The sequence below is a fragment of the Sphaerodactylus townsendi genome, linkage group LG04, assembly GCF_021028975.2.
Source record: "Sphaerodactylus townsendi isolate TG3544 linkage group LG04, MPM_Stown_v2.3, whole genome shotgun sequence".
Lineage (NCBI taxonomy): Eukaryota > Metazoa > Chordata > Lepidosauria > Squamata > Sphaerodactylidae > Sphaerodactylus > Sphaerodactylus townsendi.
In genome coordinates, this window is record NC_059428.1 from 122,171,524 (window position 1) to 122,192,586 (window position 21,063).

Sequence of the window (21,063 nt, forward strand, 5' to 3'; positions counted from 1 at the left end):
TAGAAAGTGTGAAGAAATGAAACCAAGCTTTGTGAACTGAACCCTGAAATTATGGGTGGCTGGTGTATGACTCAGGAGACCTGTGGCTCAGAGTGGTAAGCTGCAGTACTTTCAAAGCTCTGCTCATGACATGACCTTAGTTCGATCCCAAGGGAAGTTGGTTTCAGATAGCCAGCTTAAGGTTGACTCAGCCTTCCATCTTTCCCAGATAGGTAAAATCTTGCTTGGGATAAAGCAGTGGCATAGCGTCAATGGGTTAGGAGGCCATGACACCTTGGGCGTGCCTGTGCGGCATGGCCAGGGCATGGAGGGGGCGGGCAGGGGCAGGCAGGGGCATGGCAGTGGTGTGGGGTACACATATGCCCCAGGCGCAGTTCCTCCTCGCTCTGCCCCGGGATAAAGTATAGATGACTGGGGAAGCCAATGGCAAATCACCCTGTAAACAAAGTCTGTTTAGTAAATGTTATGATGTGACATCGCCCCATTAGTCAGCAATGATCTAGTGCTTGCACAGCGGACTACCTTTACCTTTAATATATGTCCCCAGAGCTTAAATTACAATGAGACATCTACACTTATAAAGGTAAATCTTATGAAAAGAAATGAAGAACCACTTTAGCACATTTCTAAATAGTCCTTACAAGGGGTGTGGGAGGAAACTCTAAACTTTGTAATTGCTGAGCATACTTGCTTACATGGCATTCTTTTAAAGATAATTACACTGTCATTTGAAGCAGGGTTGGATCCTTCTCAGCCCACTGAACGTAGGAGGGTGTAACTCAGCTTTGGATGGCACAGTTTGAAACTTGCAAAAATTGAACAGTAATGACCCTTTCACATCCAAGTGACACAAAGAAAAATGTTTTAGGCTGACATACATCAAAGTTACGTATATGCTTTAAAAAACCCCTTTGTCACGCCACATGCCACAGATCACGCAAAGACTATGGCTCCTCCACACTTGCTGAATAATGCACTTTAGGGATGATTTGCAAGTGGATTTTTCTGATCCATATGGGCCCCTTGCACACATGCAGAATAATGCACTTTCAATCCACTTTCACAATTGTTTGCAAGTGGATTTTGCAATTTTACACAGTAAAAGCAGTTGCATTGAAAGTGGATTATTCTGCATGTGCAGAAGGGGCCTTACTAAAATCCATTCGTAAAGTGCATTGAAAGTGTTTTATTGGGGCTGTAAGGCTACATTCAAAATGGAGATACTTCTGTCGTGCACTATAGTATAACGGTTAAAGACCAGATGTTCACTGGACCCAATTATTTCCTCCTAACCTAACCTGCTTCACAAGTTTATTGCTGTGAGTTATCCATTTTGTTCTGGACTTACTAGATTTGTTTATATTAGATGTTATATGGGTAATGCAGACTCCCAGATTCCTGAAATAGTTCCTTAGAAGATTCTTCCACCTGCATATTTTAAATATATTAATAGACTGTTCTAGGCTAGTCAACAATTCTCTTCTAGAACATGGTGCATGTGCGTGTGCGTGTGTGTGTGTGAGAGAGAGAGAGAAAGAGAGAGAGATTAGGAAAAGAATCCCATCCTCTCCTTTTCTCTTTCTGTTGGAATATGGGCTTTTCCTTATGAGGGAAAAGATTTCCTTCAGAATCAAAGGCCATTTATGCATGCCCTTCTATCCACAGTTGTTTGCTTCACAATGGGCTTTTCCCACAGGTGTTTATGCAGGGATTCTTCTCCTGCAAAGTGACCCTAGCCAAACCAATCCACCATTTTGTCCACTTGCTCTTTACATGCAGCCTCCAATTGGGGAGGTTGCCTGATGCCTTTTTGTGTGTGAGAGACTTGTCTTGAGTCTAGCATTACTTCTCTAAACCATGTCAATTTAATATCAGAAGGTCTATCATTTCAGCGATAGGCCTTCAGTGTCACATTTTTCAAAAAAAGAAAACCCTTCTGATCATTTTGAAATGGTGGCCAGAAGAGTGGGAGAAACTGCTATTGTGTGGGTGGGGGAAGGCAAGGATAAGTGAGGAAAGCCGCAGAAAGTTGAATATAGATTATGTATTTTGCTTCCCCTGTGAAGGAAGATAAAAAGTCACACTGACAGCTTTCAGAAACTGCACGGAGGCTCTGGTCTGATAGTGCGGTGAATTTCACAGCAGGGAAAAAGTGCATAACTGAGAATCAAACCCTAAGGGAATGTACACTCAATGCAAAGGAGACCACAAGTGTGTAAATGGCCAAAGAACCAGTTGTTTCATTCTATCTCAACATTCTAAGGTTTCATTCTACGTTGACATTCTAAGCTAACTGGTGGAGGAGGATCTAGGGCAGGGGTCTGCAACCTGTGGCTCTCCAGATGTTCATGGACTACAATTTCCATCAGTCCCTGCCAGCATGGCCAATTGGCCATGCTGGCCATGCTGGCAGGGGCTGATGGGAATTGTAGTCCATGAACATCTGGAGAGCCACAGGTTGCAGACCCCTGATCTAGGGGGTAAAACTGCAGAATATAAAAATAAAATAGTTTCTTGCTGCTTAAACAAAAGACATTTTCCCTCTTCAGAGGCAGATCCTACAGCAGGCATTTAGAAGAGGGCTTGGGAAAACTGTGGCAAAGTCCTGCTTCTCATTAGCTCCTTGCCAAAGGGACCTTCAGAAACAAGTTATTTCCCTTTTGATCCAATCTGAAAGTTTGGGAGCTCCTTCAGACATCCGGCAGATAAATTCTTTCCTTGGGTTCTTTACACACAGCCCCTAGAGTGCAGAGGGCAAAGGAAGATTATAAGACATTTCCCACATCCAGAAGGCACATGGTAAGCTTTGTTGTGTACTCAGGTATGTAAGACATTCAGGACTTCTGTCATTTGGCGAGCTTCAAACACTTTTCTACAATGGCAGAATCAAGGCTGCAAGACTAGTCTGGACCCCTAACAGAACAGTTAGACTATTTATGCATCCACTACTTACCCTGCAGCTGAGAAATAGTCAATTCTCTAAGCTTGCTTTGCAATGGGGTTGTCCTGCTTCCACTATTCTCCCCCCGCTCCATGTTTTTTGCTTCCCTAAGCCAGCCAATCCACCATTTTGCCCACCCCCTGCTCTTTTTTGTTGCCATGCAAACTCCATTTGGGAGATTTGGGAGAAGGGAAGAGCAAGAAAATCCAAAGAAATGGTTGGGATCACCTTCACTTTCCCTGCAAAGGGAGAAAAAAGGTCGCACTATAAAGAGCTGTCCGAAACTAAGGAGACCCTCTGATCTGACAGCAGGATGAGCGGCAAAGAGGGGGAAATGTTTGCATAACCAAAAATCTAACCCCATGAGAATGTATGCTCAAAGCAAAGAGGACCACACATGCATAAATAGCCTCAATCATCTGGCTTTTTTTCATAGACCCTGATCATCCCAGCCTTGAAATTTGCTCCTCGGTCTGCTTCTTTGGAGACAACATTGTCCAGTTAAGCCCCTCTTCCCTTTCTTCCCCTCCTCTTCTCCCTTCCAGGCCTTTCTGTAACTTTGACTGTCAGCTGCCACTTCTGTAACTCATCTTCTGCCTAACCTGAGCAGCACTGCTTGCTTCTTGGCCCTAATGGATGAGCAGCTGACTCTGCAGGACCCACACATCTGACCCTTTGTGCAGGACTGCTGCTGAGCATGTTTGTGTGAACTGGTGCATCCATGTGGGAAGGTTTATTCACAGCTGCTCCAACGGCCATGAGGGCAGCTGTGTTTGTTCAAGCAACTGCCTCATCAAACTCAGAGCCAGCGCAGATATGCCACCCATGTGGAGACACTGCCTCGTGGTCCCAGCACTGATTAGCATCTTAGGCATGAAGGGGACCTTGAAAGCAAATTCTCTCAAAGCCAGCAGGATTTATTTGCTGGCAAATACATTCAGCATTACAGTGTGTGGGCCTGTCAATGCACTTTCAGCTTGACAAAAGATGAATACTGCTATCATTTACATGACATGATCCCAACAAAAGGATCCGGTCAGACAAGGATACTAGACACTAGTTAGCCTTTAAACAAAAACTCGTCTTGTAAGCTAATTGTTTGTACCCTTCTATTGATTCATTAGTCCAGGAATTCCCTCAGAGAGAATCGTCTGACGAACAGAAAAATGTTATGAATGGTCACTCAATACATAATTCATAATATCTACAACTTGAGGCATTCCCCTTGAGGCAAGTAAGCAGTCCAGAAACTCAATAATAATAGCCTCACTCCATGAAGATCCTCCAAAACTGTTTCCCTACACTAGAGCATTCTCTGTTACAACTGGCCACTCAGGAGACGTTTCTGCAGCAAAATCAAGTGTTGCACTGCATTGTTGATACTCTAGGATTCACTCCATACTCTATAGTTAAACCATAGAGTTTGGGGTGAATCTTAGAATGTCACCTTTATGTCCATGCTTTGCACTGGAAGTAACATCACACATAGGTGTGACACCAAATTCCCACCCACTTTTCCCAACCCTGTTGTGCAGTGGTGATAGGGAATGAACTGGCCAGGCCAGAGGTCTCCTACTGACCCTCCTAATCCCGGTACTTGATAGACTTCTGTCACCCTTTTGAATTCCCAGTCACTGGCATAACACCACAAATGGCCAGGAGGGAATCAACTAAAGTCAACTCCTCCCCATCCATGCCCCCAGTCCTCCCCCTCTGTGCTGCAGGGGCACTGGAATGCTAGCACCATCTCTTAGTGCTAGGGGGTGGGGTGGCAGCAACCACACACCATTGCAATTGCCCCTCAACCAGGGTTAAGTGCTCTGGGGAGGGCAAATCTGCCAGTGTGGGTGTGCACGGCTTCCACTGGCAGATTCACCCTCCCCCATGGTACTTTTAGTTAGTCCCAGATTCTCATTTCAATCCTAATCTCAAATTTCTCCCTCTCCCTCTCCCCCCACCCCCTTGGTCTAAACTCACATTTACTAGCCCTGTGAATTCCAGTTTTTAACCTCAAGCCTCTCTCCACTTAAATAAAATAAGCTTCCCAAGAACCACTTTTAACAATATTGTTTGTGTCCTCAGGGGCTATTTCCAAGCCCAAAATATTCATATTGGTGTCCTCATTTTAACTGTTGTTTTAGATGCTGACCTTTTTAAAATGTTCGCAGGGGTGAACCATACTTTTCTATTTTTCCACACACAAATGGAGTTCAAACAAAACCATCAGGATAAGTGTTTTGGACTCAGGGATCATACCTTCGTGCCTCCCTTGAAGAGGCTCAGAGATACATCAGACAGTCACAGCTGCTTTTGGGTAATGGGGAAGCACCAAACAAAGATTCCAGATTTGCCTCATTGTCATACAAATATCACAGAGAGAGTGAAAGGCAGCGCAGAAGCAATCGGCAAATGGAGGGAACAGTTCAGATATCTGGAAAGATATTTGGCCATTGCAGAGAAACAGACAGCAGGTGTGAGTATTCAAGCTGAAAACAGTCATTGAAGGAGAAAATAGAAAGCGATACGCTTGCAGTGCAGTTTGCCAGGATCATTTTAATTGCTTCTGCTTGAAAAGAAGGACGGCAAAGCTTGAAAGCTTGTTCATGCCAAATAACAGAGGCAAGTTTAGCAAAGGCTTACACCTTACCAAAGTGGGGAGATGACAACAAGAAAAACAAGACCACAGTTCTCCAGGCTTCTCAGACCCAGAGCCAGAGGTGGGATACAGCCTATTCGCACCTATTCGGTAGAACCGGTTACTAAAATTTTCTCAGTTCGGAGAACCGGTTATTAATGATTAACTCCACTAGGGGGTAATCTCTGTCCCTGGGTACAACAAATCTCATCAATTGGGGGATGTAAAATCGCCCCCCTGTCCCCCATGGCACCCCCCACGTGTGTATGAACTGTATGAAATAATACAATATATAGTAATTCTATTTTTTTTTGTTCATTGGTATAAAGGTTGGGAAAGTATTATAGGTAAAGATTTTTCATTTTCTTTTTTCCCCTTGAAATTTATATTGGAAAGAGAGGAGTTTAAACCACTCTTTTAGATTAAGGATTTTGGATCTCTCCCTCTGTTAGTTTTCTTTCAAGTGGAATAGATGAAGTAGTTATAGGACTCGGAAGGGGAAGTAGAAAGTAGGGAGGGAGGGAAATATGGGAAGGAGGGAGACAATATAGGATGTTTTAGTTGGGTTTTTTTTAAAAGAGATAGACAATTAGATATGTTTGTAATATGTTAACAATTGTAAACAGTTTTTGGTTTCTCTCCTTACTTATGTTATTATTTAAAATCAATCAATATAATTATATAAAAAGAAATAATACACTAACTTTCTATATATTACTTTTTAAATACTTTAAACAGTCATTATTTGAATCTAGAGGCGGGGCGAAGGGGAACTTCACCTGGGGTGCGCGCACCCTGCGTCCTTGCCACAGCCCTGCCCAGGAATGCCCCGCCCCTGGAATGCCTGGCCACGCCCCCATCGTGCCCTGCCCAGCCCCACTGTTTGAATCCCACCACCATCAGAACCTGTTACTAAAATGTTTGAATTCCACCACTGCCCAGAGCATAATTTTTTTCCTAGAGAAAAATGACATACTGGCTGTTGTGGGTTTACCAGGGTGTGTGGCTGTGGCCTAGCGGTTTTTGCTCCTAATGTTTCACCCGAATCTATAGTTGGCACCTTCAAAGGCAGGTCACAGTAACATATGTTTCTCTCCCTGGCATAGTGAGAAGATTTGTTTCTTCTGTGCCACGGAGAGAAACACATTTTACCATGATCTGCCTCTGAACATGACAGCCATAGATGCAGGCAAAACATTAGGAGAAAAAACTACCAGACTGTGGCCATGCACCCTGGAAAACATTAGGAGCAAAAACTACCAGACCATGGCCACACAGCCAGTTGATTCCAGTCATGAAAACAGTCGCCAATACAAAAATGACATACACTTGGAAAGATCTGTACATTCTCGATTGACTTCTGAAACAATAAGCAGGCCTCTTTCTTGCAACTGTGGAACTTCTCTGTGGCTATTTCTTCCCTTTTGCCTAGTCAGGCAGAGTGGTGGGTGAGATCCAGCCTGCGGGGCTATTCTTTCTAAGTTTCCCCCATGCTTCCCAACTCCATTCTAGCTGTGTCAGGGCATCCCTGGGTTTTGTTCTTCTCTCAGGGTAGCACAACTTTTTGGTGGAGAAAGAAGAGAGGTCAATGAAGAATGGGGATGTCTCTCCTCTCTGTGCAGTGGACATGGATTAAGGTTGCCATGCAACCAGAGGGGGATGGGGGTGAGTACGTATTGCAGGGAATGGCCATCTTTGTTGCTGCACAATGACATCTTTACAAAGAATCTGCTGCAGAACACAAAATGGTGGCCATGAGCAGTGGAAACATCAGTTAGAGATTTGGGCGGGAGAAATAAATGTTTCCTACCTGCTTGTTTTTGCTTCACCAGGCACGCCATGTCTTCAACCAAAGATTTTTAGTTTAGTGATTTTTGAAAAACCCGGGTTGAAAAGAATATAATGGGCTGAACTGAAGATGTTTTGGGGAAGAGAGCTGTGTGAAGTTCTTCCCCAAAGCTATTTTTTATAATGTCCTAAAGACGTTATATTTGTGCTGTGCTGAATCCACTTATTTCTATCTATATCTGCTAACTGAAGACATACTTCTTAAGTCTGACAAGGCTTATGCTGCAATTAATCTGCTAAATCAATGTCATTTCTGCTTCAAAAGGACTCTTTCCAGTTGCACAATTAGATATAACAATTTTGCTTAGAACATGCCATAGATTTGGAAATGGCTTCTAGTTCTCTGAGGCACAGAGCAAAGTACAACTGCATGCAATGGGGAGAGGAAAGCCCCAGTTCATCAGCATCTTATTAATACGCTGATGAGTGTGAAAAACTCACAATGGCACACATTAATATCCACAGGAATAAAACAAATGTGACCTCCCCGAACCGCTTCCTTTCCTTCCCTGCAAGAAAGCATTTGCAGTTTTTTATGAGTGAGTGGAGCAGATAAGTGCAACGCATCTGGCATTTTGATGACAAGAAGGTGCCTCTGGAACTTTCTTTGACAGTTACCAGTTTTACCTCGGCTTCCCGCACATGCTCTGTTCACAGTTCAGTGGAGGGAAAGGAAGGAAAAGAGGGCAACCGCTGACTCGCTATTCCGAGCGCATCCATTTTAACTAATTCACTTACTGAAGTGAACATAATGTCCCCTCAGCTGCTTCAGTCACAGTTGTAGCTGCTTCCGCAAGGTAACTCTTTGGTACCCAAGGGAACTTTTCACGCATCATTAAACTCGCTGCCAATCAGCCCCATTTAATCTCAGGTGAATTCGCTATTCATGGAAGACGATGGTATTTGGCTGGCTTCTGAGGTATTTAATTTTAAAAGAGTGGTTGCAGACACAACCATTTCCCAAGAGGGCCATTCAGGGATATTTCTATCTAACATACTGTCAAGCAAGCCGTTCTCGGAGGAGCGCATGGCAGCGCACAGTTCTCCCTTGCCTGTTTTTATGCTCACAACCCTGTGCAGCTAGGTTGAGGATGTGACTGTCCCAGTCCGTTTCAGAGGAGATTTGAACCAGTACGCAACACTAGCTTGCCGTCTCTCCTCTCTGCCCTTTTCCCGTATTTCAGACTGAATGTGATTTGATAACAGCACCATTTCTGGCTATTGTTAGGAAACAGGGCTGGTGACCAGAAGGCTCAGAAATACTACCAAGCCCTCCAGTGTCTGGAGCACACATCCCATATACCTGGGGGGGGTTTTGTTAATAATAAAAATATTTCTTAGGAGATTGATACAAAATGAAGGAGAGTCAATACAGATACTTTGAACAAAAAGCCAACCTAGGGATCTACTAATATGAACATTCCCATCTATACCAGTGGTAGGATCCAATAATTTTAATAACAGGTTCCGATGGTGGTGGGATTCAAACAGTGGCGGCGCCGCACACACGCACCTCCAGTTCCTATTGGGCAGGGAGGTTGCTTTAGTAACCCCTTCTCGGCACTCAGAAAAAATTAGTAACCATTTCTAGAGAAGTGGTGAGAACTGGTTGGATCCCACCTCTGATCTATACAAACACTAAAGAATCAATACAAAATCCTAAACAACATCTATAACCCAAAGCCTAAAACATTTTTCTGGCTTTCCTTCTATGAAGTCTATAAGGGAAGATGTTGAACAAAGAGTCATCAGTTTCACTGGGGTCTTATATATATGTTGCCAATTAAACTGAGACCTTTTGCAGTGCCTCAACCTTCTCTAAGGCTGGAAACAATGGGCTGGATCCTACCCGCTTTTCTACTTCTACTTGCCTGATTCCTTACTGTCACTCCCGTACTGTAGCCTTGGCATAGCGGCCTTTTCAGCTGTCAAAATGGATTTCTAGCCAATCAGCCAACAGAAGTATTGAGAGAGGGATGGGTGAAATTTGGGAAACAATGTCACTTTCATTAAAATACCCAGAAATTATGCTACAATGCTGTAGGAATTTCATAATGATTTGGAGAATTCCTAGAGTGTTGTGACATCATTTCTGGCTACAATAGGAAGTGATGTCACATGACATTGCTCTCTGTTCCCCATTTTTGCTCCCCTTGGAGTTTGAGGGCAGGAGATTGCCCACCACCTCTGGGCTATTGGAATTCCTAGATGTAAAGAAGTGATGTTTATTTTTTTCTGTCTGCTGTCCTGTTGGTGTGCCTCTTTGTTTCCACCTGTGCTATGCCTATAAATTTGTAAATGAAGCAAAAAAAGACTTCAGTGCTCTCTTCCTTTCAAGTGGAACCAAATCCAGCTAGCCTGGCATATTTATCCTCCAAAGAAAGCCATGACCTTAGAGTGACAAAAAAGAAACCCATCTCATATTGTGCAAATATATGTTGTGACTGCCAAAATCATAAACATATGGCATCAATCCAGGGAAAGTTTCCCTCATTTAAACATTACCAGCTTCCTTTAGACGAGAGCCCCCTTAGCATCTGCACAACATTTTTTTTTGGCTTTCATCTTCTTTTTTCATTTTTTGAAAAATGATTACATTTAAGAGATTTCATAATTACTAGACTGTAGATGGAAACACTATTAAATTCCCAAACTGAGGACAAATAATATTAACTTTGCTGTAAAAAACAGGAAGAACCGAATTGTGAAGTGTTGAGTTTGTGGCCATTTATGCATTTGTTGTCTCCTTTGCAGTTAGTGTACGTTCCCTCTTCCAAACTCATCATGCCTTGGATCAAACAATCTCTGGGGTTTCTGATACCTCAGAAACTGTGACTTTTCCTCTGCCTTCACAGGGAAGGTGATCCAAGCAACAGTGGGTAAAGTTTTCTTTGGATTTTCTTGCTCCTCCCTCAATCTTTCCTTATTCATACCACAGCAGTTCTTCCTACTCTTCTGGTGACCAATAAGAAGGTGCCACCACCTGCCCCTTTTCCAAAATGGTTTTGCAGAGCAGGGAAGGACAGCCCAAAAGGGTCAGCTGAAAAAGGCCTAACCTTCTCCCCTACCCATACAAGGGGCCAAGGCTTTCCAGGGCTGAGGGAGGCATGAAAGAGGCTGGTAGGAATCAGCTTGGTCCAGAGAGAGCGGAGAGCCAGCTGCCATGCCAAGAGAAGGGGGTGGAGATGGTGAAAGGGGCTGCTGCTGCCCAGTGGTGCTGCCAATATTCCCATCATGGCCATCTGGCAGTTGTTCTTGTCAGGGCTGAGCCCAGATAGGAACTGCAAGGAAACCCCACTGCAAATAAAACAACTGTGGTGTAGGGTGCGCATGAAAGGTTTGTACTTCCCCAAAATAGACTATTTTGAAGTGTATTAAGGCATGCCAACTGTGGGTTGGGAAATTCCTTCAGATTTGGATACAGAGCTGGGGATTGTGGAGCTGAGGGGGGGGGGGAGCGGCATCAGCAGGGATGTTGCATCATAGAGTCCATCCCCCAAAACAGCCATTTTCTTCAGGAGAACTGATCTCTGGAGTCTGGAGATAAGTTTTAATTTTGGGAGATCTCCTGGTCCTACCTGGAGTAGGACTGCCAGCTCTAGTTTGGAAAATACCTAGAGATTTTGGGAGATGGATCCTGAGGACAGTAGGGCTTGAGCAGTGAAGAGACTTCAGTGGGGTATAATACCATAGAGTCCTTTTTCCATGGTGGCAATTTTCTCCAGGTGAACTGATTTCCATCTCCTGGAGATCCATTGTAATAGCAGTGTTACTACCTGGAGTTTGGCACCTTTAAGTGTATTTAGGGGCATTCAGTCAAAACTGCGACAATATAACATTATTGAGAATGTATAAAAGTTAAGTTTGGCCCTGTCCACACATGCAGAATAATGCACTTTCAATCCACTTTCAATGCACTTTGAAGCTGGATTTTGTTGTGCGGAATAGCAAAATCCACTTGCAAACAATTGTGAAAGTGGATTGAAAGTGCATTATTCTGCATGTGCAGAAGGGGTATTTCTTAGCTTTAGACTCCAAAGGGGGACTATAGCAAGTCAGAGTGATTGATAGGTCAGGACCTCTGTGAAGAGAAGTACAATAAAGTGTAAAAACTCTGAAGTCTTGCTTTTCAGTCTAGTCATGTGTTTCCAGCTGACCAGCTTAACTCGATGTATAGAGGCTGCGTATCATAATAATTCAATGGGCATTTCAGAAACTGCTCAAAGTTCTTTTAATGAGCCTGACTGGGAACTTTTGAGGTTTTCGGTCACGGTACTAAATCCTTCCCCAGAACAGGAAGTCAGCATTCTGTGGACACGTCAGGGAGCTGAGGCAGAAACCTTGTCAGAATCACAGACACCCCATCAAGATTTGCTAAGATCACCAGTTCACTAACTTGCAGACAGGAATATAAACCATGCTGTCAATATGTCTAAATCCGTATGGGTCCAAGTGGAAAACACTAACCAAGAGCCTCTCAAGCAAAAATAAAGAGCCTTCAACAATGTATTTTCTAATTAGCATATCATGAATTGTAGCTATTACAAGCTTCAGTGAGGTTGTGGGTCCTGAATAGGGTTGCTCTGGGATAAGAAATAGAGACAGCTGTGAATCACCATGGACTGCGGTTGCTGCTCAGGGTGGGTAGACGAAGCTAAGCTGGCTGTTTCTGCCCAAGTAAGGGCGGAAGTAGAGCGCTGGCCATGTTAGGCCAGGGCAGACGTTACTGGAAGTGGGAGAGCTGGCCCGAGCCTTTAAAGGACCAAGCTTCAGTAAGGTTGTGGGTCCTGAATATAGTTGCTCTGGGATAAGAAATAACCTGAGATTTAGGAGTGAAGCCTGGAAGGGCAAAATTTAGAGAAGGGAGTGGGACCTTAACAGGATACAATGCCATAGCATCTACTCTCCAAAGCAACCATTTCCTCCAGACGAACTGATCTGTATAGGCTGGAGATCAGTTGTAATAGCAGAAGATCTTCAGGCCCCAACTGGAGTTTGGCTGCCCGAGTGCTTCAGTTGTCCCAGATGTATAACTGATCCGCAGACTACAGAGCTCAGTTCCCCTGAAGCTCACAGAGTGGAAGAGCTTACACAGTTCAGTTGAAACTGTTTGTGACATTTTGTGTTCTCAGAGTTATTGACTCAGAAAGTGGAAGAGCTTATCCTGCTCAGTAGAAACTGTTTGTGAAACTGCGATCTATTCCACACAGCACACACACACAAAGACATAGGTGGGATGTCTTAAAAAGAGGCAACTGCCTCTTTTCACTTTGCACACCCAAAAGAAGATGTCCAAGGGACATCTCAAAAAGAGGCAGCTTCTGGTATGTTTTCCAGACAGCAACGGTGTCAGAGGGGAAAAGAGGCTTTTTCCCACCTGACCGCTTTGCTCTCTGGTCAGTTTTACCCTCAGCTTGTGCCCGACATTTTGTGCGCAGTTGAAGGGATTCTTCTTGCCGCCATTCACTGAAGGTTGGCCCATGATGTTTGCTCTTCAGGCTCCAATCCTGGAAGACTTTTCAACCCCAAAAGTACATAGTACAAAAGTACAAACTCAGCTGTCCTGCTGATTTCAGCAACATACAGTTTTACTATAAATGGTACCCCTACCCAGAACAAAACCCCCACCAGAGCTCCCAATAAAATCTCCAGCACAGAGCCTGCTGGGCATAACAGCAAGCCCCATTTAACAAATACTTTTTTCCCACCATAGAACTTACTGAAGGGCCTGGCAGATTCTCTGATCTGATGTGGCTCCATTGTAGCCAATGGGGAATTTCTGGGGGTGTCTGTAGGGTGCACATTTTTCAAGGCAGAGGCACCAAATATTCAGGTTTACCAAATCAGATGTTCAGCTTATTCGACTTTAATGATAATTTAATGATAGAATCTGAATTTTACCATTTTTTTCAGTATTGCTGAAGTTTAGCAGAGCAAAGGTATTTCCTTGCCTTCCTGGTCTTCGTTATACGAGGGAGATGAGGAGAGATAAATGTTGGTATAATTAACACTTAAGGAGCTCAAAAGATTTACAGCTCACGCGAATTCTCAACATCCCAGGCTTCAAGGTTTTCTTAGCAACTAGAGGTTTCATTCAATTGAGCTAAAATTGCCAGAGAGGAAAATTTAAGAAGAGAAGAAGAAGAGTTTAGATTTATACCTCACCTTTCTCTCCTGTAAGGAGACTCAAGGTGGCTTACAAGTTCCTTTCCTTTCCTCTCCCCACAACAGATGCCTTGTGAGATAGATGAAGCTGAGAGAGTTCTGAGAGAACTGTGACTAGCTCAAGGTCACCCAGCAGAAATGTAGGAGTGCAGAAACACATCTGGTTCACCAGATTAGCCTTTGCCACTCAGGTGGAGGTGTGGGGGAATCAAACCCAGTTTTCCAGATTAGAATCCACCTGCTCTTAATCACTACACCACACTGGGATAATAGATAATAGGGATAATAGATAATAAGGCAAGAAAATAAAAACAGTAAAGGCGTCTCAATCTTTGGGTATTTATTTTGTTTATTTTGGTTCCTGAAAGGAATGACAGCTTCAGAAGGTGGATTCTATGACATCAGATCTCCTAAATTCCCCCAAAAAATCCGCCCTCCATTGTCACTGCCCTCAAATTTCCAGAAATGTCCTGAATTCTGCTTTTGCCATGGAAGCTTGCTGGGAGGACTTGGATCAGTCACATACTTTCAGCCTAACTTACCTCACAGGATTGTTGTGATGATAACATGAAGGAGAGTAGAACTATGTAATCTTCCTTGGGTCCCTATTGCAGGCAGGCAGGCAGGCAGGCAGGCAGGCAGGCAGATGATAGATTGATAGATAGATAGATAGATAGATAGATAGATAGATAGATAGATAGATAGATAGATAGATAGATAGATAGATAGATAGATAGATAGATAGATAGATAGATAGATAGATAGATAGATAGATAGATAGATAGATAGATAGATAGATAGATAGATAGAAGAAAGAAAGGTAGTTAGGTAGTTAGGTAGGTAGGTAGGTAGGTAGGTATGTAGGTAGGTAGGTAGGTAGGTAGGTAGGTAGGTAGGTAGGTAGGTAGGTAGGTAGGTAGGTAGGTAGGTGACAGACAGACAGACAGACAGACAGACAGACAGACAGACAGACAGATATAGATAGATAGATAGATAGATAGATAGATAGATAGATAGATAGATAGATAGATAGATAGATAGATAGATAGATAGATAGATAGATAGATAGATAGATAGATAGATAGATAGATAGATAGATAGATAGATAGATAGATAGATAGATAGATAGATAGATAGATAGATAGATAGATAGATAACCCTATATACGATTTATTCACCAAAAGGAAACATTCAAACCAAATATAAGCTTGGGGATCAATCACTTATGCCTACGCCCAGAGGCAAAAAGCATTTGTTTAAAAAATCCACAAAAACAGGCTTTGTGTGGTTATGTAGCATTTAGCATAACATGATTTCTTCCTAAAACTAATATAGAAATCGCAGTTTAGGAATGATGGTATTTAAATAAAAAATATTTGGAGTAAAATGTCAGGTGAAACATAGTTCAAAATGTTGCCACTGTGTTTATCATCTTGTGAAAAGCTGGCAATTCTAATCCAGCCATCCATGCAATTTTTCCTTGGCCATCCAAGCTGACGCCAGTTCAGATGTTTAATGAAAGTTCTCAACTTGGCTGTAAGTTTAGCCTTGAGCATGCATGTGTTTCTGTCATCTCACCAAGGAGAGAAAGCAATAAATATCACGAGTTTTTTTTTAAAATGAACATTGAATTAAACTGTTTTTTCGAACCAATCAGGTGTCTAGGAATTTACAACGGTTCCTTGAGGCTTGTTTTAAACTGCTATAAATTGCATTCTTTTTTAAAAACGTGGTGGGTTTTTAATGCTGGGTTTTTAAACATTAATTTGTAACTGCCTTTATACCAATTTTACATTTTCATCAGGTGCTTTGCAAGGCATCCTGAGCAGGTTTCTCTCGAAAGGCGGCATACACATTTTCTAAGCAAATGCATAGAGCATGGGAACCATCCCACAAGTAGTAGGGCTATTGGAGGTTCAACGTGAATCTGTATGCTAAAGAACTGCATGCTAAAGAACAGCACTGGTCGATTGGACACAGGAAATTGTACCCAGATTCTTGTGCTTCAGCCATTGACTAGTTCGAGGTTAAATTGGTCCTAAATTCATTTTTTAAAAATGCTCACTGGCTCCCACTTCACATAGTTGGCTGCGTGCATTTCCAGCGGATGAATATTCAGCAGATATTGGAAACAGACATCGAAGCAATGTGGAAGTTGAGACACAGTGATCAAAGCGGAGGCATGCAGTGGAAGAAATCAATCGAAAAGGCTTTAAAATGAGCAATCAAACGTAATGTCGCACATCAGAAGAGTTTGATGGCAGGTATAACCAAAAAAAAAGATACAGCAAGATGCCGATACTCCAAGAAAAGGACTGATTTAAGAGGTCCCTTAATACTTCAGGGGCTATTTTACATCACCTGGATACATGGAAGAAAGTTTGCTTTATATCACCTTAAACCATATTCCATAAAATCTGAAGGAATGTACGGAAACAGGTTCTAAAAAATCTTTTCCAAAAGCAATACCCAAGGGCCTTTAAACTGGAGATATTAGGTATGAAGCTACCATTTCACTCTGTGAAGAACTAAGACCTCCAGTGGAACAGCTGTACAGCAGGCAGATCATATGCTTTGATTTCTTTTGTCATTCTAATCAAGTAATTGCTGAGCTTGCCAACCTCCAGCTGGCAGCAGGAGATCTCCCCTGGGATTACAAGTGATCTCCAGGCAACAAAGTTCAGTTCACCTGGAGAAAACAGACTCTCTGAAAGGGAGATTCTATGGCATTATACCCTACTAGCAGCAAAGCCCACTGTGGCGAAATGCAATGGACCTGGGAGAGGAAGCATTTTCTGTCATGATATATAAAATAAAGGTTCACAAAAGGTTCATCTTCAAGTCAGCAGAGGTTTGCCAAACACAGAGACCGGATACAAGTGGCTACAGTTAACCTTTAACATGATTGGTGAGTTCAACTGTGACTCTGGACCAGTAGTTCTCAACCTGTGGGTCACAACGCCGTTGGGGGTCGAACGACGCTTTCACAAGGGTCGCCTAAGACTCTCTGCATCAGTGTTCTCCATCTGTGAAATGGATAAACGTTAGGGTTGGGGGTCACCACAACATGAGGAACTGTATTAAAGGGTCGCGGCATTAGGAAGGTTGAGGACCACTGCTCTAGACCAATGAGAGGCTGTTGCTGGGGCTGTCAGGATATTGAAAATTGCAAGGTGGTCATATGCTGGTCTAGAATGACTGGAATGTAACAGTCAGCAGAATTGTAAAGGTCGGAGCCTCTCTGTCTGGGTCTGCAGTGATTGGCATGTAACAGTCAGCAGAATTGTAAAGGTCGGAGCCTCTCTGTCTGGGTCTGCAGTGATTGGCATGTAACAGTCAGCAGAAGTGAAAAGGTCACAGGCCAGGATGATTAGATCATCTAGCTAATGATTTGCTGGACAAAACTATATAAGAAGACTGCATACCCAATTCAGTACCTCTCCTTCACCTTCAGGTTCGGGCTCAGATTGTTGTCAGAGTAGAGAGTTGGATAGTTATTGTTATTTTTGTTCCTTTGAGAAACAAAGGGAGATAAAGTATTCCTGTTGGAACTAAATCTACTGTCTGAGTGTGTTTCTTTTTCTTATACTGCAAGCGAGTTACCTCCTGTTCTAGCAGTAAGGGTGAGTTGGCACCTAGTCCTTCCGCTGTGCACTAGGCCAACAATTTGGTTATGGGCCCAGTATCCTAACCTCTGAAGCTAGAGAGTGTCGAGGCAGTGTGACACGATGACATCCACCATGTGCAGTTTGCCTTTTGAACGGCTGACTGCAGGGAACTACTCAGCATGGAGTGTGAAAATGCAGAGCTTTCTCATCACGTGGAAAGATTTATGGACGGTGGTCGAGACCCCACCGAACGCAGGAACAGCAGTAGAGCGGAGGTCAGATGCCAGAGCCAAGGCGTCCATAATGTTGGCTGTGGAAAACTCCCAGCTCATCTATCTACGAGGCTGCTGAGAAGGCTTCTGACTGCTGGAAGGTGTTGAAGGACCTGTACCAGACGACCGGAGCTGCTGGTCTCCTAAGGTAATCTTGACCAGACGTTTATACAATTTGAAGCTGAAAGGAGGTGAAAATGTGGCCAACCATGTCCAACAGCTGCGTACACTCATTCGAGTCGGAGCTGGAAGACAGAGGCATGACTTTCACTGAACAGCATAGGGCCTATATTGTACTATCTTCCCTAGATGACAGCTGGGACAATTTTGTCTAGAGGTATGCAGAGCATAAAGGAAGATGATTTGACCTCTAGACTACAATGTGGACTGCACGGCTTCTGGAGCTCCAGAAACAAAGAGAGTTTCTTTGCCTTGAAGCCACAGCCAGAGAGGAAGCCTGCTGTTTCTAGAGGCAAAAGTGAAACCCAGCTTTCCCTGAACTGTCCAAGGTCATATGCAGTTCACGCTTGTTTTCCGTTGTGGCTCTACTAATCATCTTCTCCTCGAGAATGCCCACAGAAGGGGGGGGAGAAGAAGGGGCCAGCTAAAGGACAACGGGGAAGAGGAAAGAAGGAGCACTACTTGGACGGCATTGCTGAGAACCGATGTCCAGAGAAACCTAACCCATCTGGCTCTTGGACTCTGCCTGCTCAAGAGCATGTCGTAGAAATGCTCATCACCACATTGACTGAGGAGTCCAAGGCAAGTGTGAAGCATGTCAGCTTGGCCGATGGATCACCAGCTGCTGTTACGCTGCAAAAGGAACTGCCTACATACCATGCCTAGGGTAAAAGAAAGCTGTGCAAAATGTGTTGTGTGTTCCTGGACTGGATTTTTTGTTTGTTGAAGCGTCCCAAGTTTAGCTGAACAAAGGGTACAAAACTATATTTGATAGACAGGGTTGTACAGTATGGCAGAATGACATAGAGGTGTGCAAAAGGTACACTCTGCATGACAAAAATGTATGTTATGACTGATAAAGGGCAAAATGAAAATGTAATGAATGTTTTCCAAAGTCTAGCTAATAAGCCTCATGGCATGATGATTGTGATTGAAAAGCACTATCTTCACAGAGTCCTAGGACATGCAAGTTTTGCCACCATCAAGCAGTTGGCAAAGAAAGTATGTGATTTGAGTGTAAAAGCCTTGCAAAGCATTCCTAGACTGTTCAGTCTGTAGTGGGGTTAAGGTGAAATCCTATCCAATCCCCAAAAAGAGCTACAGACAAATGGAAAGACCATTTGAACTAGTCCATGCAGACTTAGCTGGTCCTTTCCAATCAAGCGAAGGGGGTGCACGATATATATTTCTGCTGATTGATGATTATAGCAGATATTCTTACTGCTTGCTGTTGAAATCTAAGGATGAAGCCTTTACCAGGTTTAAGGAAGGAGTCTCAATGATTGAGCAGGGGAGTTCCCTCACAGGGTGGCTCGACAGCAATCTGACAGAAGCGGTGAGTTCATGAGGAACAAATTCCAAACTTGGCTGACCCAGAAAGTCATTATCCACAGTAGAACAAATCCGTTCAGCCCGGCTGAAAATGGCGTGGCTGAGAGGAGAACAGAGCATTCTTCAAACAATCTTGGGATTGCATGATAAATGATGCCAAGGTTCCATTCCATTTCTGAGGGGAGAGGCTGTCTTAGCTGCCACACATGTAATAAACAGGTTGTGGAGTTCAAGTATCAATGAAACACCATTTTTTAGAATGTTTGGCAAAAGGCCTTCCCTGAAACACCTTAGAATATTTGGGAGTTTTGCTAACGTCCTCATTCCCCGAACCTTAGCGGAAAAAAGGACAAAAGAAATGCTTGAGACGCTGCGTTTTTGTAGGATATCGCCCAGAATACCAAAAGGCTATAGATTTTCATTGGGTCATGGAAGAAATTGCTATCCTGCGCAGTGCCAACTTTGAAAAGCATACAGGTTGGGAACATGTGCATCAAAACTCCTGAAGTGTTCTTACCACCAGTAAGCCATGACACAGTACCTAGTGACAGCACACAACCCCCACTCCCTGTTCAAGGTCACACATCTGCTCCGAGCCTTAAGCAACAACAGAACAGTGATAGTGATCAGGAAGGAAGCCAGGGAGAGGAGGGGGCTGAGCAAGCTGGAGAAAATAGCTATACCACGCCAGATCAGAAAGAGCAAATAAAGGCATACCACCACAAAGGTTTATGGTACAAGAAGTGAGTGTGTGCCAATAATGGACAGAACCACGAGAATCCCATGATATGCTGATATGTCCACCAGAGGAACAGGAAAAAAGGAATCAGGCTATGGACAATGAGTTTGAATCCTTGAGTGAACTTAAAAGTATTTAGCATTGTTGATAAACCTACTGATAAGCCCGATCATAGGTGCAAGATGGGTATACAGAAATGAAGCCTATGCCCGATGGGACTTGCAAATATAAAAGCAAGATTAATTAAGCACAAGGCTTCTCTCAAACAAAGTTTGTGCCAGTTATGATCAGACTTATGCACTTACTGCAAAGGCAGAATCCATGAGATTAGTGATTGCTCTGGCTGAACAAAGAGACACTAAAATGAGGCACTTTGATTTTGAAACAGCTTATTTAAATGCAGATTTACAAGAGACCATATACATGAAGCAAAGCACCAGGTTATGAGAGCATGAACAAGTTGATAAAGTTTATAAGCTCAACAAAAGCATTGCACGGGCTGAAACAGTCGGCCAGATGTTGGAACAGGTGCATACACAAAGCATTATGTGAAGTGAAATTTGACCAAAGAAGTGTGGCCGATGCCTGTATATATGCCAGAGGTACTGGTGATGAATGTATCATTTTGATGATTTATGTTGATGATCTCTGTGTGGTTGCAAAAAAACAGACAGCCAGATCAAACAACTTTACACTGAGTTGAGTAAACACTTTAAGCTGAAAGACTTGGGGTATCTAAAGCAATACCTGGGTATTCAAGTCAGTAAATCTGAAGAAGGGGATGTGTTTCTGACACAAAAACAAAAGATAGAGGGTGTCATACAAAAAGCTGGTCTGCAAGATGCCAAAGTGGCACAAACCCCAATGGTGGCTGATTTTTGTAAGCAAGATAACAATAAAGCATTTGAAAGAACAGACCTATATGGTTCCTTAATGGTGGCAGCCTGCTGCGTTACTAACTGGACAAGACCAGACATAGCTTTTGCTGTAGGTTTATTAAGTAGAACAGTTGCAAAACCTACTGAGAAAAGACTGGCAGGGGCTAAAAAGAGTGGTTCGTTACTTGAAGGGAACTGCTAACTATGGTTTACACTTTTCTAACCAAAACAACAAGGACTTAGTAGTGGTGTATGCGGACAGCTCATTTGCAGAGGACTCAGGATGTAAGTCAGTGAGTGGATTTATTATATGCAATATGGCAGCCCATCCGGTTTGTTGGAGATCTCGGAAACAAACAACGGTTGCCACTTCCTTTCTTGAGGCAGAGTATCACGGCTCTTAATAGAGGCATGCAATGAGCTACAATGGGTTATGCAGTTGCTAAAAAAGACCTGGGTGAGAAA